Source organism: Ceratotherium simum, chromosome 2 (genome assembly GCF_057802395.1).
Source record: "Ceratotherium simum simum isolate JZ-2026a chromosome 2, ASM5780239v1, whole genome shotgun sequence".
NCBI classification, from domain to species: domain Eukaryota; kingdom Metazoa; phylum Chordata; class Mammalia; order Perissodactyla; family Rhinocerotidae; genus Ceratotherium; species Ceratotherium simum.
The window spans coordinates 67,366,946-67,380,712 of NC_141901.1; the positions used below are offsets into that span (position 1 = coordinate 67,366,946).

Sequence of the window (13,767 nt, forward strand, 5' to 3'; positions counted from 1 at the left end):
TGTCATTGAAATTCTTGAATCTGTGGATTGGTGTCTTTCATCATTTGAGGGAATTTCTCATTGTTTCTCTCTCCTCTCTTTATGGAACTCTTATTAGATATATGTTAAACTTTCTTACTTTATTCTCCATGACTCTTAACTTATCTTTCAAACTTTCATCTCTGTTTTTTGGGGGTGACATTCTAGATAATTTCCTTCAATTCTATTTTCAGGTTTACTAATACCTTCCTCACCAGTTTCAAGTATGTTGTTAAAATGGTCCACTGAGTTTTGAGCTACGAGTTTATCTGTCATTTCTAGGAGTTCCTTTTTTTATATATATATATATTTTTTTTGGTGAGGAAGATTAGCCCTGAGCTAACATCTGTTCCAATCCTCCTCTTTTTGCTGAGGAAGATTGGCCCTAGGCTAACATCGTGCCCATCTTCCTCTACTTTATATGTGGGACACCTGCCGCAGCATGGCTTGATATGCAGTGCGTAGGTCCATGTCTGAGATCTGAACCTGTGAACCCCGGACCGCCAAAGTGGAGCACGTGAACTTAACCACAAGGCCACTGGGCCGGCCCCTTTTTCTTATATTTTTAAAAACTCTACTAGCTTTTTTTTTCACTTTCCAAGCCTATCTGTCATTTCTTAAAACATATAAAAATACTTATTTCATACTCTGAGCATTCTACTATTTGGAGATTCTGTGTCTTTATACTGTCTGTGATGGCTACTGGCTCCACTCATAGTGCTTTGTTTCCTTGGATGTTTAAAACTTTTTTACTCTGGCTGCTCATTTTCTTTGAAGCTTTGTCTGTGGAAATTCTGTGAGGACTGAATGATTACGTGTTTATTTAGAAGGGATTTGAATTTGCTGTGTTCTTAGAAGACCTGCAAATGGAAGCCTCTGTTCACCTGGTTTGACAAATGCTTTTAAAATGATTCCACTTATTTCTCTGGCTTACTGCTTTTTCATTTTCAGTCTCTGGACATGACAGTTCATGGATGCATTCACAATAAGTTTTTAAAAAATATTTTACCTATAATTTTAACTTTTTAAATTAGAAGAGTCATAACAGATACCTATTTCTCAATACCTGTGGAAAAGTGCAATAAATATTTAAGATCTAATGTTTAGTCTAGATTGATTGAAACCTAGATTTTTATTGGTAAATACAGCACTAGTAATTGGGAAGGCATGGAAGAAAGAAACTTCTGAAAAATAAGACAAAAATATTTGCCACATTAGATATTGAGACACACTCTAAAGCTCATATAATCAAAATAATATAGTGTTGGTAAAGGCATACACATTTCTAGAACAGATGAAAGATCTGTAAGTAGAACAAAGTAAATATGAGAACATAATATATAATGAAGAGGACATTTCAATTTAGTGGAAAATGATGCGTTCTTTAAAAAGTGGTTCTAGTATAATTTTGACTTTACTTTTAGAATACTTCACCAGGTCATCTAACGTAAATTTTAGGTGGACTAAACTTTTAAATATAAAAAGAAACATATTTAAGGATAATTTTGAAGCTATAAACTACGTGAGAACAAATTTTACTACACACATTTTAAAATATATTTTAAAATAAAAATTAACCAAACTTGAAACTAAGTGAAAATTTTTTGCCATGCATGTTTCAGGCCAAGTGGTAACTTCTCTGTTAATCAGAGAGTTCCTGAAAATTTCACTGAGAACGACAACCTAGTATATTATGGGCAGAGGTTGTAAACATTACAGAAGAGGTAGTGCAGATGATTAATAACCATATTCGAGATGTCCTACTTCCATGTTAGTCAGAAATGTATAGCTCAAAAGAGGAGACACTAGTTTTCTCTTATCAGATTGTTGATGTTAAAACGTATAATAACCTCCTATGCTATTTAGCAAGAAGGAAACATGAACTCTCATATAGTGGAAATATATTTGAAAATTACAAATATATACTGTTATGCCAGCAGTGCTTTATTTTGTGTTCTTCCTAGAGAAATAAAAGTAGACCGTGTAATGGCATATGTACAATAAATATTTATTGTGGCAATTGTAGCCTTGTTTGAGGTAGTAAAAAACTGGAGACAACTTTAGTGCCCATCATTAGGAAAATTGCTAAATCTGTTAGACTGTATTTGTGTTATGGAATGTTATGAAGCTATTGTTAAAAATGCATTATTATTATATTGATTAATCTAGAAGGATATCCTTAAGTAAAAAAGAGTAAGTTGCATACTAATATGAATAGCATGATATTATCTTTAGAAAAAAAATGTACTCTCTCTATATGCTAAAAATGGCATTTAGAAGGATGTAACTTAAACTGTAGTTTCCTCAGTTGATTGAGGGAGGAGTGAAGGGAGATTATTAACATTTTCCTTATTTTCCTTATAAATCTCCATATTATTTTACTTCTACAATAAACATATATATTTTTAATAAAAATAATGAATTAAAATCCAATAGTAAAATAAAATAAAGCTGAGAGGTTACAAAGTAACATGCGACAGGCCCTATTCTAAATTTTTATTTTGGTGTACAGAGTGAGAGAAAGATCCAGACCTTTTTTTTCTAAATGACTAACAGTTCCAAATCTGTTTGTTGAATAATATGTTTTCCCACCATTCTAAATGCTACCTTTATCATATGTTTAATTTTATATTTATAAAGATCTATTTTCAAACCCTCTATTTGTCCTATCGATCTATCTATCCTTGACAGGATCAAGGTGTTTTAATTACTATACTGTTTCATATATTTATCATTGAGTAAGGCCATTCCTCTGATATTATATTTATTTTCAGAATATCCTAGCGTTTCTCTACATGTAAAACTAGTTTTATGAAATGAAAAAAAATGCTATACAAAATAATTATTGAACACTGTGCTCAGACTGTAATAAAATATTAATTTAAAATTATTAATGCAAATGTATGCCCACCTTGCCTCATTTGTTTATCGGTTGATATAACATTAACTGAATTTTCCAGAATTTGGCCTTTAATTTTAATATATAACTTGCTAGTGTTGCAGGTGGTAGGATACTAAATTTATTAGTGTTAAAGACAAAGAACTGGAATATTATTTTCAAAATGTCACATCTTATTTAATGTAGTGTGCTGAAAAAGATAGATGGATGTTACATTGTCTGTTTAATCATTAATGCTTATATAAAATCTGTCTTGTTTCTGTTTTGTAATATATGTCTTTGGACCTTTAGAAGGTTACATTTGTACTTTTAATCACAGCCAATACAATGTGTAATGGTAACTTCTTTTCTTCATATTTGCTTCAAATGATGAACATTTAGTTCTGAAAAACCTTCTATAACTCAAAGCATTGTTAGTCAATCCATTATAAAATGTAAGCAATATAAATCTAAGAGTAATGTCAGTATAACTAAATGAGAAAAGATTTTCATTGTACATCTCAAGCCAATTTTATATGAGGCAAGTAATACCACGTTGTGGTTGTGTGTATGTATGGACACATTTAAACATATACCTATGTAAATATTTTTAAAATTTTAAATTATTTTTAAAACAGAACAATGATATATTGTCTATATATGTATATGTAAATTAAACTGGAATCACAACTATTTTGTTTAGTATAATCAAGACAAAAATCTGTATAAACACATGAGACACTAGTTAGAATATTTTTTTAATTTTAATAAGTAAAATTCAATGTAACAGAATCTAGACCAAATGGAATTTTAATCTAATTAGCCATCTCATTGTATGGAAAAGAAATGTGAAACCCAGCAAGGCTAAGTGATTTATCCCAGATCACACAGCCATTTGATAGTGTAACTGAATTTTCCTGAATTCTTGTCTAGTGATCTTTTGTCTGCATCACACTACTGTCTAAATGAATAAAGTATACCTATTATGTCATTATTAAAATATATAAAGTAAAATAAGTAACACATTTGCTTTCATGACAGATTTTTATAAGTACTATTAGCATCTTGAATGATGAGGAAAATAACAGTAAACTTCATCTTAAAGAAATTTGGGGTTAGTTTTTTGAAAACTACTTTGATAAATTGAAGAATTTTAAGTAAATTATTATAATCAAAACTAATTATGTAATGTGTAATGGGTTTAAATTAATGTACTTGGAATGGAGACTTTTCTGATAAATCTGTTTGTACCCACTGTACAAAGAGTGGCTGACAGCTGGTTTTACCAGGCGTAATATAATATCACACTGTGGTAGACACCACAAGTACCCTGTCAATTAAGAAATCTCTCAAATTCTTGTCAAGGAAGAGCAAACTCGCACAAAATAGTCTGACTTTATTTTGTTTGAATAGAAAGTAGGAATGTTAAATTACAGTGTGGCTCTCATGGCATAAATAATGAAATTCTGTCCTTATTAAGTAATTATTTTATGTGTATGATGTTCAACAACAGTCATTGTTTGTTGTTGGAGATAAGATTATTTGAGCTGTTTCTCACCTTCAATTTATAATTTTGCTATTACATATATTTGTTATCGAGAATATAAATTTATTTTTAAACCTTGGCTAACAATATGATTGACTTGAATCTTTTTTGCATTTTTTAATAAAAAATTCTTTTTTTTTTTTTTTTTTGGTGAGGAAGATTGGCCTTGAGCTAACATCTGTCGCCAATCTTCCTCTTTTTGCTTGAGGAAGATTGTCCTTAAGCTAACATCTGTGCCAGTCTTCCACCACTTTCTATGTTGGATGCCACCACAGCATGGCTTGATGAGCGGTCTGTAGGTTCGTGCTTGGGATCTGAACCCGCAAACCCTGGTCCATTGAAGCGGAGCGTATAAACTTAAAACTACTGTGTCACCGGAATTTTGATATAGCTGAAAATATTATTCCATTTAACTAGAACAATCTAGAGGCAGCACTACTGATTCTTCAGTCATATCTAAAGCTTACCAAAAGGCCACTCACATAGTAGATGTTCAATAAATACTTGATGATTAATGAATTTAATACACGTAACATATACACTAAGTTATTGTAACTAACTCATAGGGAATATTATAAATTCTCAAGTCAATTAAGTAGAGAAGAGTAGATAGGGTGCCGAAAATAGCAGTAGAAGTGATATTTTTACATTTCTATAAGGTCTATCAGGAATTATTCCCCTATTTACATGTCTCCTTGCCATTTCTTTTTATGGCTTAGTGGATTGATGATAGCTTTTCTTTCTATACTTTTTGCTTCTTTATTTTTTCTTATTCTACCTCCTGAGTTTTCTTTAATAAATGTTAAAATCTTAAACTTTTAGAATTAACATTTTAAGAAAAACTTTTTAGGGAGAAAAAGCCTGGGGGGATGGGGTGGAGACTTAAATTTATTAAATCTATTCTATGCTACATAATGTAGTACGCATCTTACCTGTGTCAGGTTTTTAAAAAATACTTGATGTAAATATGACTAAGAAAAAATTTTGATCTACAGTTCTCAAGTGATGAAATTGAGGCTAAGAGATTTTTTCCCCCAATCATCATTTTTCCCCAATCGTATGGTATAAGCAGGATTCAAATCCAGGAGTGTATGGCTCCAAAGCCCATGCGTGTGTGTGTGTGTGGGTGGGTGTGTGTGCACGCGTGCACTGTGTACACACATGCATGTGTGTTTTCTAGTTTAGTGTCTCAAAGTCAGATAAAAATTTTATTTTCTACGAGAATGATTATTTATTTCCTTACACATTAACTTTAAGTGAGACTAAAGTAAATTCATAGTTCTAAAAGTCTAATACTATTACGTAAAACTTTTCTAAAATTTAGTTTATCTGAGATAGGAAGCAAGGATTTACTGAATAAAACCAGCCAAACCTATTCTTCTGTCCCCGTAAGAATGTGAATACTGTGAGGGCAGGAATTTTTGTCTCTTCTGTTCAGGATTTATGCCTACTCTCTTTCGCCAAATGTGTAAAGATTCACGGGTTGCTTGTTGAGGATAGTGACAGCCTGACAGGGTTTCTTTTGCCTATAGTTTCTGTATGTGCTACTAGAGACATTCTCCATTCAATTAACGTACATCAGTACACTCACCATTAGATAGCTCAATCCAGAAATAAAAGTAATGTTAATTCACCCTTCTCACACATGCGAACTTATTGAAGTTCAGCCCAAGTATTTTTTAAATGCAACAGATTGAAGTTTATCTTGGAAGGGTGCTTCCATCTGTGAAAACTGTCATTGGAAGAAGGAAGAATACTTTAAAATAAATACACCAGCTGTATTGATAATGTTGTAGTCATATGAAGGCCTGAATATGATAGGACTATTTGTTAAATTAGTTATACCATATGACAGGATAGCTGGCTTGTGAGTTTTTCATGTTTCTTGATAATGACTTTAAAAATCATTAAATTGTAGAGGGATGACACTAATGCAGTTTCAAGCTATAACTTTAAAATAAAAAGCAAAGAATAAAAGTTAAATTTATCTTAAAATTAACGCACACAAATGGCACATGTTGTACCCTAGAACATACTTTAAAAACCCCAATGAGTAGTAGAAAATTCAATATGTGCAAAGTATGGGTAAGTTAATAGGCTAGAAAACATTCAATGCCTATTCTTTTGTGTTGATATGAAAACAACAAACATATCAAACATCATTTTTGTCTTTTAGATTTTTGTTCAAAGAAGGGGTGGAAGTCCTCATGCTTTTTACATAAAATAAGTCTATGCACAAAAGATCAGGTATTTATTTTTTATCCCTCCTAACACAGCCCTGTACATTTTTCTTCACACAATAGAAGACTAAAATACTTGTGACTGAATAGCATGAAGAAACCAGTTGAAGTGGTTGTGTATTTTCTAGAAGGAGACTGCTGGCGTGTCTTTAAAGTACCCTTCTAAATTTAAATTTTATAGCCTTTACTTTTAGAAGGGTGAAGAGCTCACAGAATAGAAGTCAAACCTCTTGTTTAGAAGGAGGACTCAAGAAGTCTTCCCACTTACTATGAGAGAAAAAAATTGATATTGATCTTGATGTTCTCGATGGGAAGAGTCGAGGAGGTGTTCCCTTTCTAATAGGTTTCTGAATGTCTTTGACTCTGAGTACCCAGATCCCTACACAGTGGAGTTGTCTACCATTTCTTCAAAGTTATTTGTGAGAGGTGGATTGCAAAGGAGACTTCTGAATCATTGTTCAATGTTGGCTCAGCCCGTTTTCAAAACCATTTTTCTCTATTCTGTGATACATACCAAGTGCTTTTGCTTTTTAGGTATCATCATGTCTTTTCCTTCACATTCTCTATCTTTCCACTCCCTTTCTGAGAATTTGCACATCATCTATACAATAACCTTCCCAGTTAGTCCCTTAATTCTGGCACTCTTCTATTATATAGCTTCAATTAAATACTAAACCCTTAGGTTGGCAGTCAAGATACTCCATAATTTGGTCCAAGCACATTTTTCAAATATATCTTCTAATTACCATTTCCTAAGTGAGTGAATGAACTCCTCTAACCAAATTGCAAAGTCACTATACCGAGACATATTCTGAACTTTCTTGAATATTTACTCATATCAATCCAGAATGACTCGTATGTCATTCCTTCTCATGTCTTAGGCCTGTCACCTCAGAATCATTTTGATTGCCACCCATTTAAAGCTGATTCTAAACCTCAGCCTGAAATGACTTCATACTCTGCTACCAAAGCGTCTTGATGTCAGGAAGCATATATTTGCTTTTTTAAAAAATCCCCATGGTGCTTTTTATTTAATAAACATTCAGTAATTCTTGTTAATTTTTAAAAATTTTATAGCCTCCTACCATTTTATTTTGGTGTAAGAGTTACACTTGGAGTTGTGAGAGTGCTCAAGAATTGCTAGATGGTTTCATTGTCAATGATAAGCTATGATAGATCAGGCCCTAGTAGTTTGACAACTATAGCAAATCATGAGCCGTAAGTATAATTTTAAATGTTTTATTTGTTGCATTTTTTCCAAAAATTTGTCTTTTTCTCTTCTTGTGTCATCATTTTATTTGCAATCTTGAAACTCAGTTTGGGGCTCATAAAACAATCAATATTCTTATGGAAAGATCCTTAGGTGTTTAATTAGATTATATTCTTTCTGTTCTTTTCTTTTCAAATCTTAAAAGTGATCTGCAATTGACATGTTTTTCCCGTGATAATGTTTTTTATATTACAAGGACACTTCTAATTATGCAATAGGAATTTTAGTCAGTGAGTCAGTCAATAAATATTTGTTAATTAATCAGGTGAAGTGTCCCTGAGATGTCAAGTAAGAGGAGGAAAGAATACTGACAATGACTTTGGGATTTTCTGCAGCAGTGATTAACTGCTTAGTTTCAGGTGCTGAGTGAGAGGATCAATGGGTTTAGACAGGAACTAAGGATATTTGCTTAGAATTAGATTAATTAATTTTAAGTTAGTAATTGTTCATCACTGACTATTATTAAGTAAAATTATCTAAAACCAGAAAATAAGGCCAAGGCAATAAGTCTGTATCTGTTTACTATCATCATACTAAAACATTTTTTAAGTAAATACAAGGTAACACCTAAGTATTATTTAGTTTTCTAGGAGAAAGAACCATTGGTTGGTTGACTCTGCTGTTTAATATTAATTAAAAGTTCAGACTGCTAATTTACATATTGTAGATTTGGGTTCAGTAGAGATGCAAATTATTTCTGTTGAGTAGAAAAGATAATTCCAAGTTATGTTTTATTGTCCTCTAGGACATTGTCCAGTTTTGTATCTAATCTAGCAATCTTATTAAAATATTTTTTATTTAATTGCCTATATGGTTTCTAGTCCCATAAGTGTACTTTAAAAAATATAAAAGCTTTATTGAGATGTAATTCACATTTCATACAATTTGTGAATGTAAAGTGTACAATTCAGTGATGTTGAGTATATTTGCAGAGTTGCAGCCAGTATCACAATGGAATTGAGGATATATTTATCATCCCAAAATGAAACCCTATACCCATTAACAGCCGTTTTCCATTTTTTCTCAGATGCCTAGCTTTGGGCAACCACCAATCTGTTTTCTGTTTCTCTAGTTTTGCCTATTCTGGACATTTTGTATAAATGGAATCATACAATATGTAGTCCTTTGTGAATGGCTTCTTTCACTTAACATAATGTTTCCAAGGTTCACCCATGTTGTTAGCATGTATCTTTACTTCATTCCTTTCTATTGCCAAATAACATCTGACTATATGGATATACCATATTTTTTTTTAGCTTTTAATCGGTTGATGGGAAGTTGGGTTGTTTCTGCATTTTAGCTGTTAGGAATAATACTGCTATGAACATTAGTGTACAAAGTTCTGTATGAACATATGTTGTAAATTTTCTTGGGTGTACACCAAAGAGTGAAATTGCTGAATCATATGGTAACTCTATTTTTAACCTTATAAGGAACTGCCAAACTATTTTTCAAAGCAGCTACACGATTTTTCAATCCCATCAGCAATGTATGAGTGTTCCAATTTCTCCACATCCTTGCCAACACTTTTTATTGTATATCTTTTTGACTGTAGCCATCCAATTAAGTGAGAAGTGATATCTTATTGTCATTTTGGCTTGCATTTCTCTGATGGCTAATGACATTGAGCATCATTTGTTGTGATTATTGGCCATTTGTATATTTTTGGAGAAATGTTTATGCTAATCCTTTGCCCATTTTTTAATTGGTTATTTATATTTTTGTTAGTGAGTTGTAAGTGTTCTTTATATATTCTAGATGCAAATTTCATGTCATATATGATTTTCTCCTGTTCTGTTGGTTGTCTTTTAATTTTCTTGGTGGTGTCCTTTGTAGCACAAAAGATTTCAATTTTGATGAAATCAATTTATGTATTTTTCTTTTGTTGCTTGTGCTTTTGTTGTCATATCTAAAAACCACTGCCTAATCCAAGGTCGTGAAGGTTTACTCCTATGTTGTCTTCTAAGAGTTTTATAGATTTATCTCTAACATTTATATCTGTGATTTATTTTTAGTTAATTTTTATGTATGATGTGAAGTAGAGATCCACCTTCATTTTTTTGCACATAGATAGTCAGTTATCACAGCATCATTTGTTGAAGAGAATATTCCTTTCCTATTGAATTGTCTTGGAACCCTTGTCAAAAATCGTTTGAACATAAATATGAAGGTTCCATCTGGACTCTCAATTCTATTCCATTGATCTCTATGTTTATCATCATGCCAGTGCCACGCTATCTTGATTACCATAGCTTTATAGTAAGTTTTGAAATCAGGAAATTTGATTCCTCCAACTTTGTTTTTATTTTTCAAGATTGTTTTGGCTCTTCTAGGTCCCTTGGATTTTCATATGAATTTTAGGGTCAGTATACCAATTTTTGCAAAGAAATCAGCTAGGATTTTGATAGGGATTGCTTTGAAGCTGTAGATCAATTTAGGGAGTATTGCTATCCTAATAATAAATCTTCCAATTCGTGATCATGGGATGTCTTTCCATTTCTTTAGGTCTTCTTTAGTTTCTTTCAATTATGTTTTGTTGTTTTCAAAATATATGTTTTATAATTTTTTAGTAAGTATAGTTCTTAGTAATTTAGTTTTTTGATGCTCTTCTAAATAGAATTATTTTCTTGATTTCATTTTTTGCTTTGTTCATTGCTCGTGTATGGAAATACGGTTGATTTTTGTGTATTGATTTTATATCCTGCAAGCTTGCTATTCTCATTATTGGTGCTGTATTAGTCAGAGTTCTCCAGAGAAACACACACACACACACATACATATATATATACATATATATATATATATATATATATATTTACACACACATATCATGACATATATATATATACTGATGTCCCAGCCCAGCCAGGCAGACAGGAACAAAAAGGGACAAGTTTCTGCTTACTCCACTTTTTCGTGCTATTCAGGTCCTCGATGGATTGGATGATGCCCACCCACAATGGGGAGGGCAGTCTACTTTACTGAGTCTACCAGTTCAAATATTAATCTCATGTGGAAACACCTTCACATACACACCAAAAAATAATGTTTAGTCTAGGCACCCCATGGAATAGTCAAGTTGACATATAAAGTTAAGCATCACAGTGCTAATTGTTTTTTAGTGGATTTCTTAGGATTTTGTATATACAAGATCATTTTATCTACAAGTAGAAATAATTTTATTCTTCCTTTCCAATCTGGATAGCTTTTACTTCTGTTGCTTGCCAAATTATCTGGCTTGAGCCTCGAGTACTGTGCTGAATAGAAGTGCATCCTTGTGTTGTTCCTGATCTTAGAGAGAAAGCATTCAGTTTTCAGCATGAAGTAAGATGTTAGCTGTGAGGTTTTCATAGAGGCCCTTTATCAAGGTGAATAAGTTGCCTTCTCTGTGTGGTTTGTTATGTGTTTTCTTCATGAGAGGTGTTGGATTTTGTCAAATGCTTTTTCTGCATCTTTTGAGATGATTGTGTGATTTTTGTCCTTTATTCTATTGATACAGTGTATTACACTAATTGATTTTAGGGATGATAAAGCAACACTACATTCCTGGGATAAATCCCATATGTATATTTTGGAAGTATTTGTGAAAAATTAATATAAATTGTTATTTAAATATTTTGTAGAATTCACCATTTAAGCCATGTCAGACTCAAATGCTCTTTGAATCAGCTTTACTATCTGAATGATTCCTTATTTATTAACGATTCAAATAAAATTTTTGACACATGCTCTATCTGTATGTGTAAGGTGTCCTATGTTAACTTTTGAAGATTACACTTTGACAATTTAGTGCTTTATTATTGGCTCCTATTAGTGACACTAACAAAGACTGTCACAAAAACAGTGGTAAATATGACCAAATTTGGAGGAAGAAGCAGATCTTAATCTCTTGAATTAAGAGGAAAAGACTTTTACTTTAATATAACTTTTCATTGGACTGATGGCAAGATCAAAACTAAAGGAACTATACAAACAAAAATCATCTAATGAAGTATAAAGCATGATTAATCTAATGGACTAGCTACATGCCTTCCTAGTTATATTGAAAAGAGCTGTGTGTGTGTTTTACATTGAGATATGTACTGTAGCTGAATAACAATTCTGAAACTATATTTTATAATCTATTGAATGGTGAACAGTATACTTTAGGATTAGACAGAATATACCTTGGTCCTTAAGAGTAGGTAGTCAGACATATGACTTTGAATCCTGGCTCTGCAACTTATATGCAAATTGTTTACCCTTTCTACCTCAATTTCCTTATTTATAAATTGAATTTAATAACACATTCCTACTATGTATTCAGAGAATATGTATTGAAATACCATTTTTGTGTGTCAGATATGACTGTTGATTGCTAAGGAGACACATTGAATAAGACAAATACTGTTAAATTACCATGAGTGTTGTTAAAACCAGGCATTAAGATTAATTTTTAAATGTTTTATTCAGTTGTGGATTATCAGTTTGATTTTTTTAAATTAGATTACAGTATTCTCATTAAATTTTTAATTGTTCATCTATTTTGTTTGTCTTTTCTTTGCCTGAATTTTCATCAAGATTATTTTAGTCTTTTTCTGCTAACTCCAATTGCTGAATCACCTGTGGAGCTGTTTCACTTAATTATTTTTTTTCTCATTTTCAGGCATTAAATTCTGTCTCTTCTTATGCCTAGAAATTTTTGATTGAGTGCTGGACATCTTATATAAGAAGATGATGGGTGATAAAGATTTAATAGAGGCCTGGCAGAGTGCCAGGAATGTACTAAAGAGTCAATAAGTAGTAAAGGTTATTGCTATTGTTTATTACCATCAGTATTCTGTCATCTCTACAAATTTATATTTGTAATTGAAGGTAGTCGTGGAAGCAATTCGTATGTTTTCAAAGACCTTTAAAAGTATCTTAAACAAAAGCCAAAGGAAAAAATAAATGCATTAGTTTCCAATTGTTAAGTATATTCTACCATCTCTTTTTTTAAATGTGTTTTTAGAGCAGTTTTATATTTACAGAAAAATTGTGAAGATAGTACAGTGAATTCACATATATACCTGCACATAGTTTCCTCTATTAACATTTGACATTAGTATAGCACATTCATTACTATTAATGAAACATTATTTGTATATTATTATTAGCTAAAGTCTATTGTTTCTTCAGATTTCCTTAGTTTTTATCTAATGTCCTTTTTCTGATCCAAGACCCCGTCCAGAATAACATATTACATTTAGTTGTCATGTCTCTTTAGAGTCCTGTTGACTGTTATAGTTTCTCAAAATTGTTCTTATTTTTGATGTACTTGACAATTTTGAGGATTACTGGTCAGGTCTAATTCTTACTTTTGATTAGAGAAAAAAAATGCCCCTGAAATATTCAACTTACTATTCTTTCTTTATTTAATAAATAATTATAGTTATAAAATTTATGGACAAGTTGGATTCCAAAAACTCTTGATAAAATGAGTAGTATTCTGAGCTATTCTATAATAATCAAATGTGTGGAAGGGAGTGATAAGAGATGAACTTGTCAAGGTCTAGTCCGGGGTGCCTATCTAATGAGTTTCGTCTGCAAATTTGGTTAATAGGATGTTATTGAAGGATAATAATCAACACAAAGTGTCGTAATACATAGTATCCCTGGACAAGCTAGATGAAATGAAGGGAAAGAGAGCCATGGATGCTTTTTTTTTTTTTTTAAAGATTTTATTTATTCATTTTTTTCCCCCCAAAGCCCCAGTAGATAGTTGGATGTCATAGGTTCGCATCCTTCTAGTTGCTGTACGTGGGACTCAGCCTCGGGTTGGACGGAGAAGTGGTGC

General features: G+C 31.9%; 1 protein-coding gene across 3 annotated transcripts in view; it reads left to right on the plus strand.

Moving 5' to 3' along the window:
• DPYD (dihydropyrimidine dehydrogenase) overlaps window positions 1–13,767 on the plus strand; it is a 777,563-nt gene that overhangs the window by 194,927 nt on the left and 568,869 nt on the right. The gene's annotated exons all lie outside the window — the stretch shown is intronic.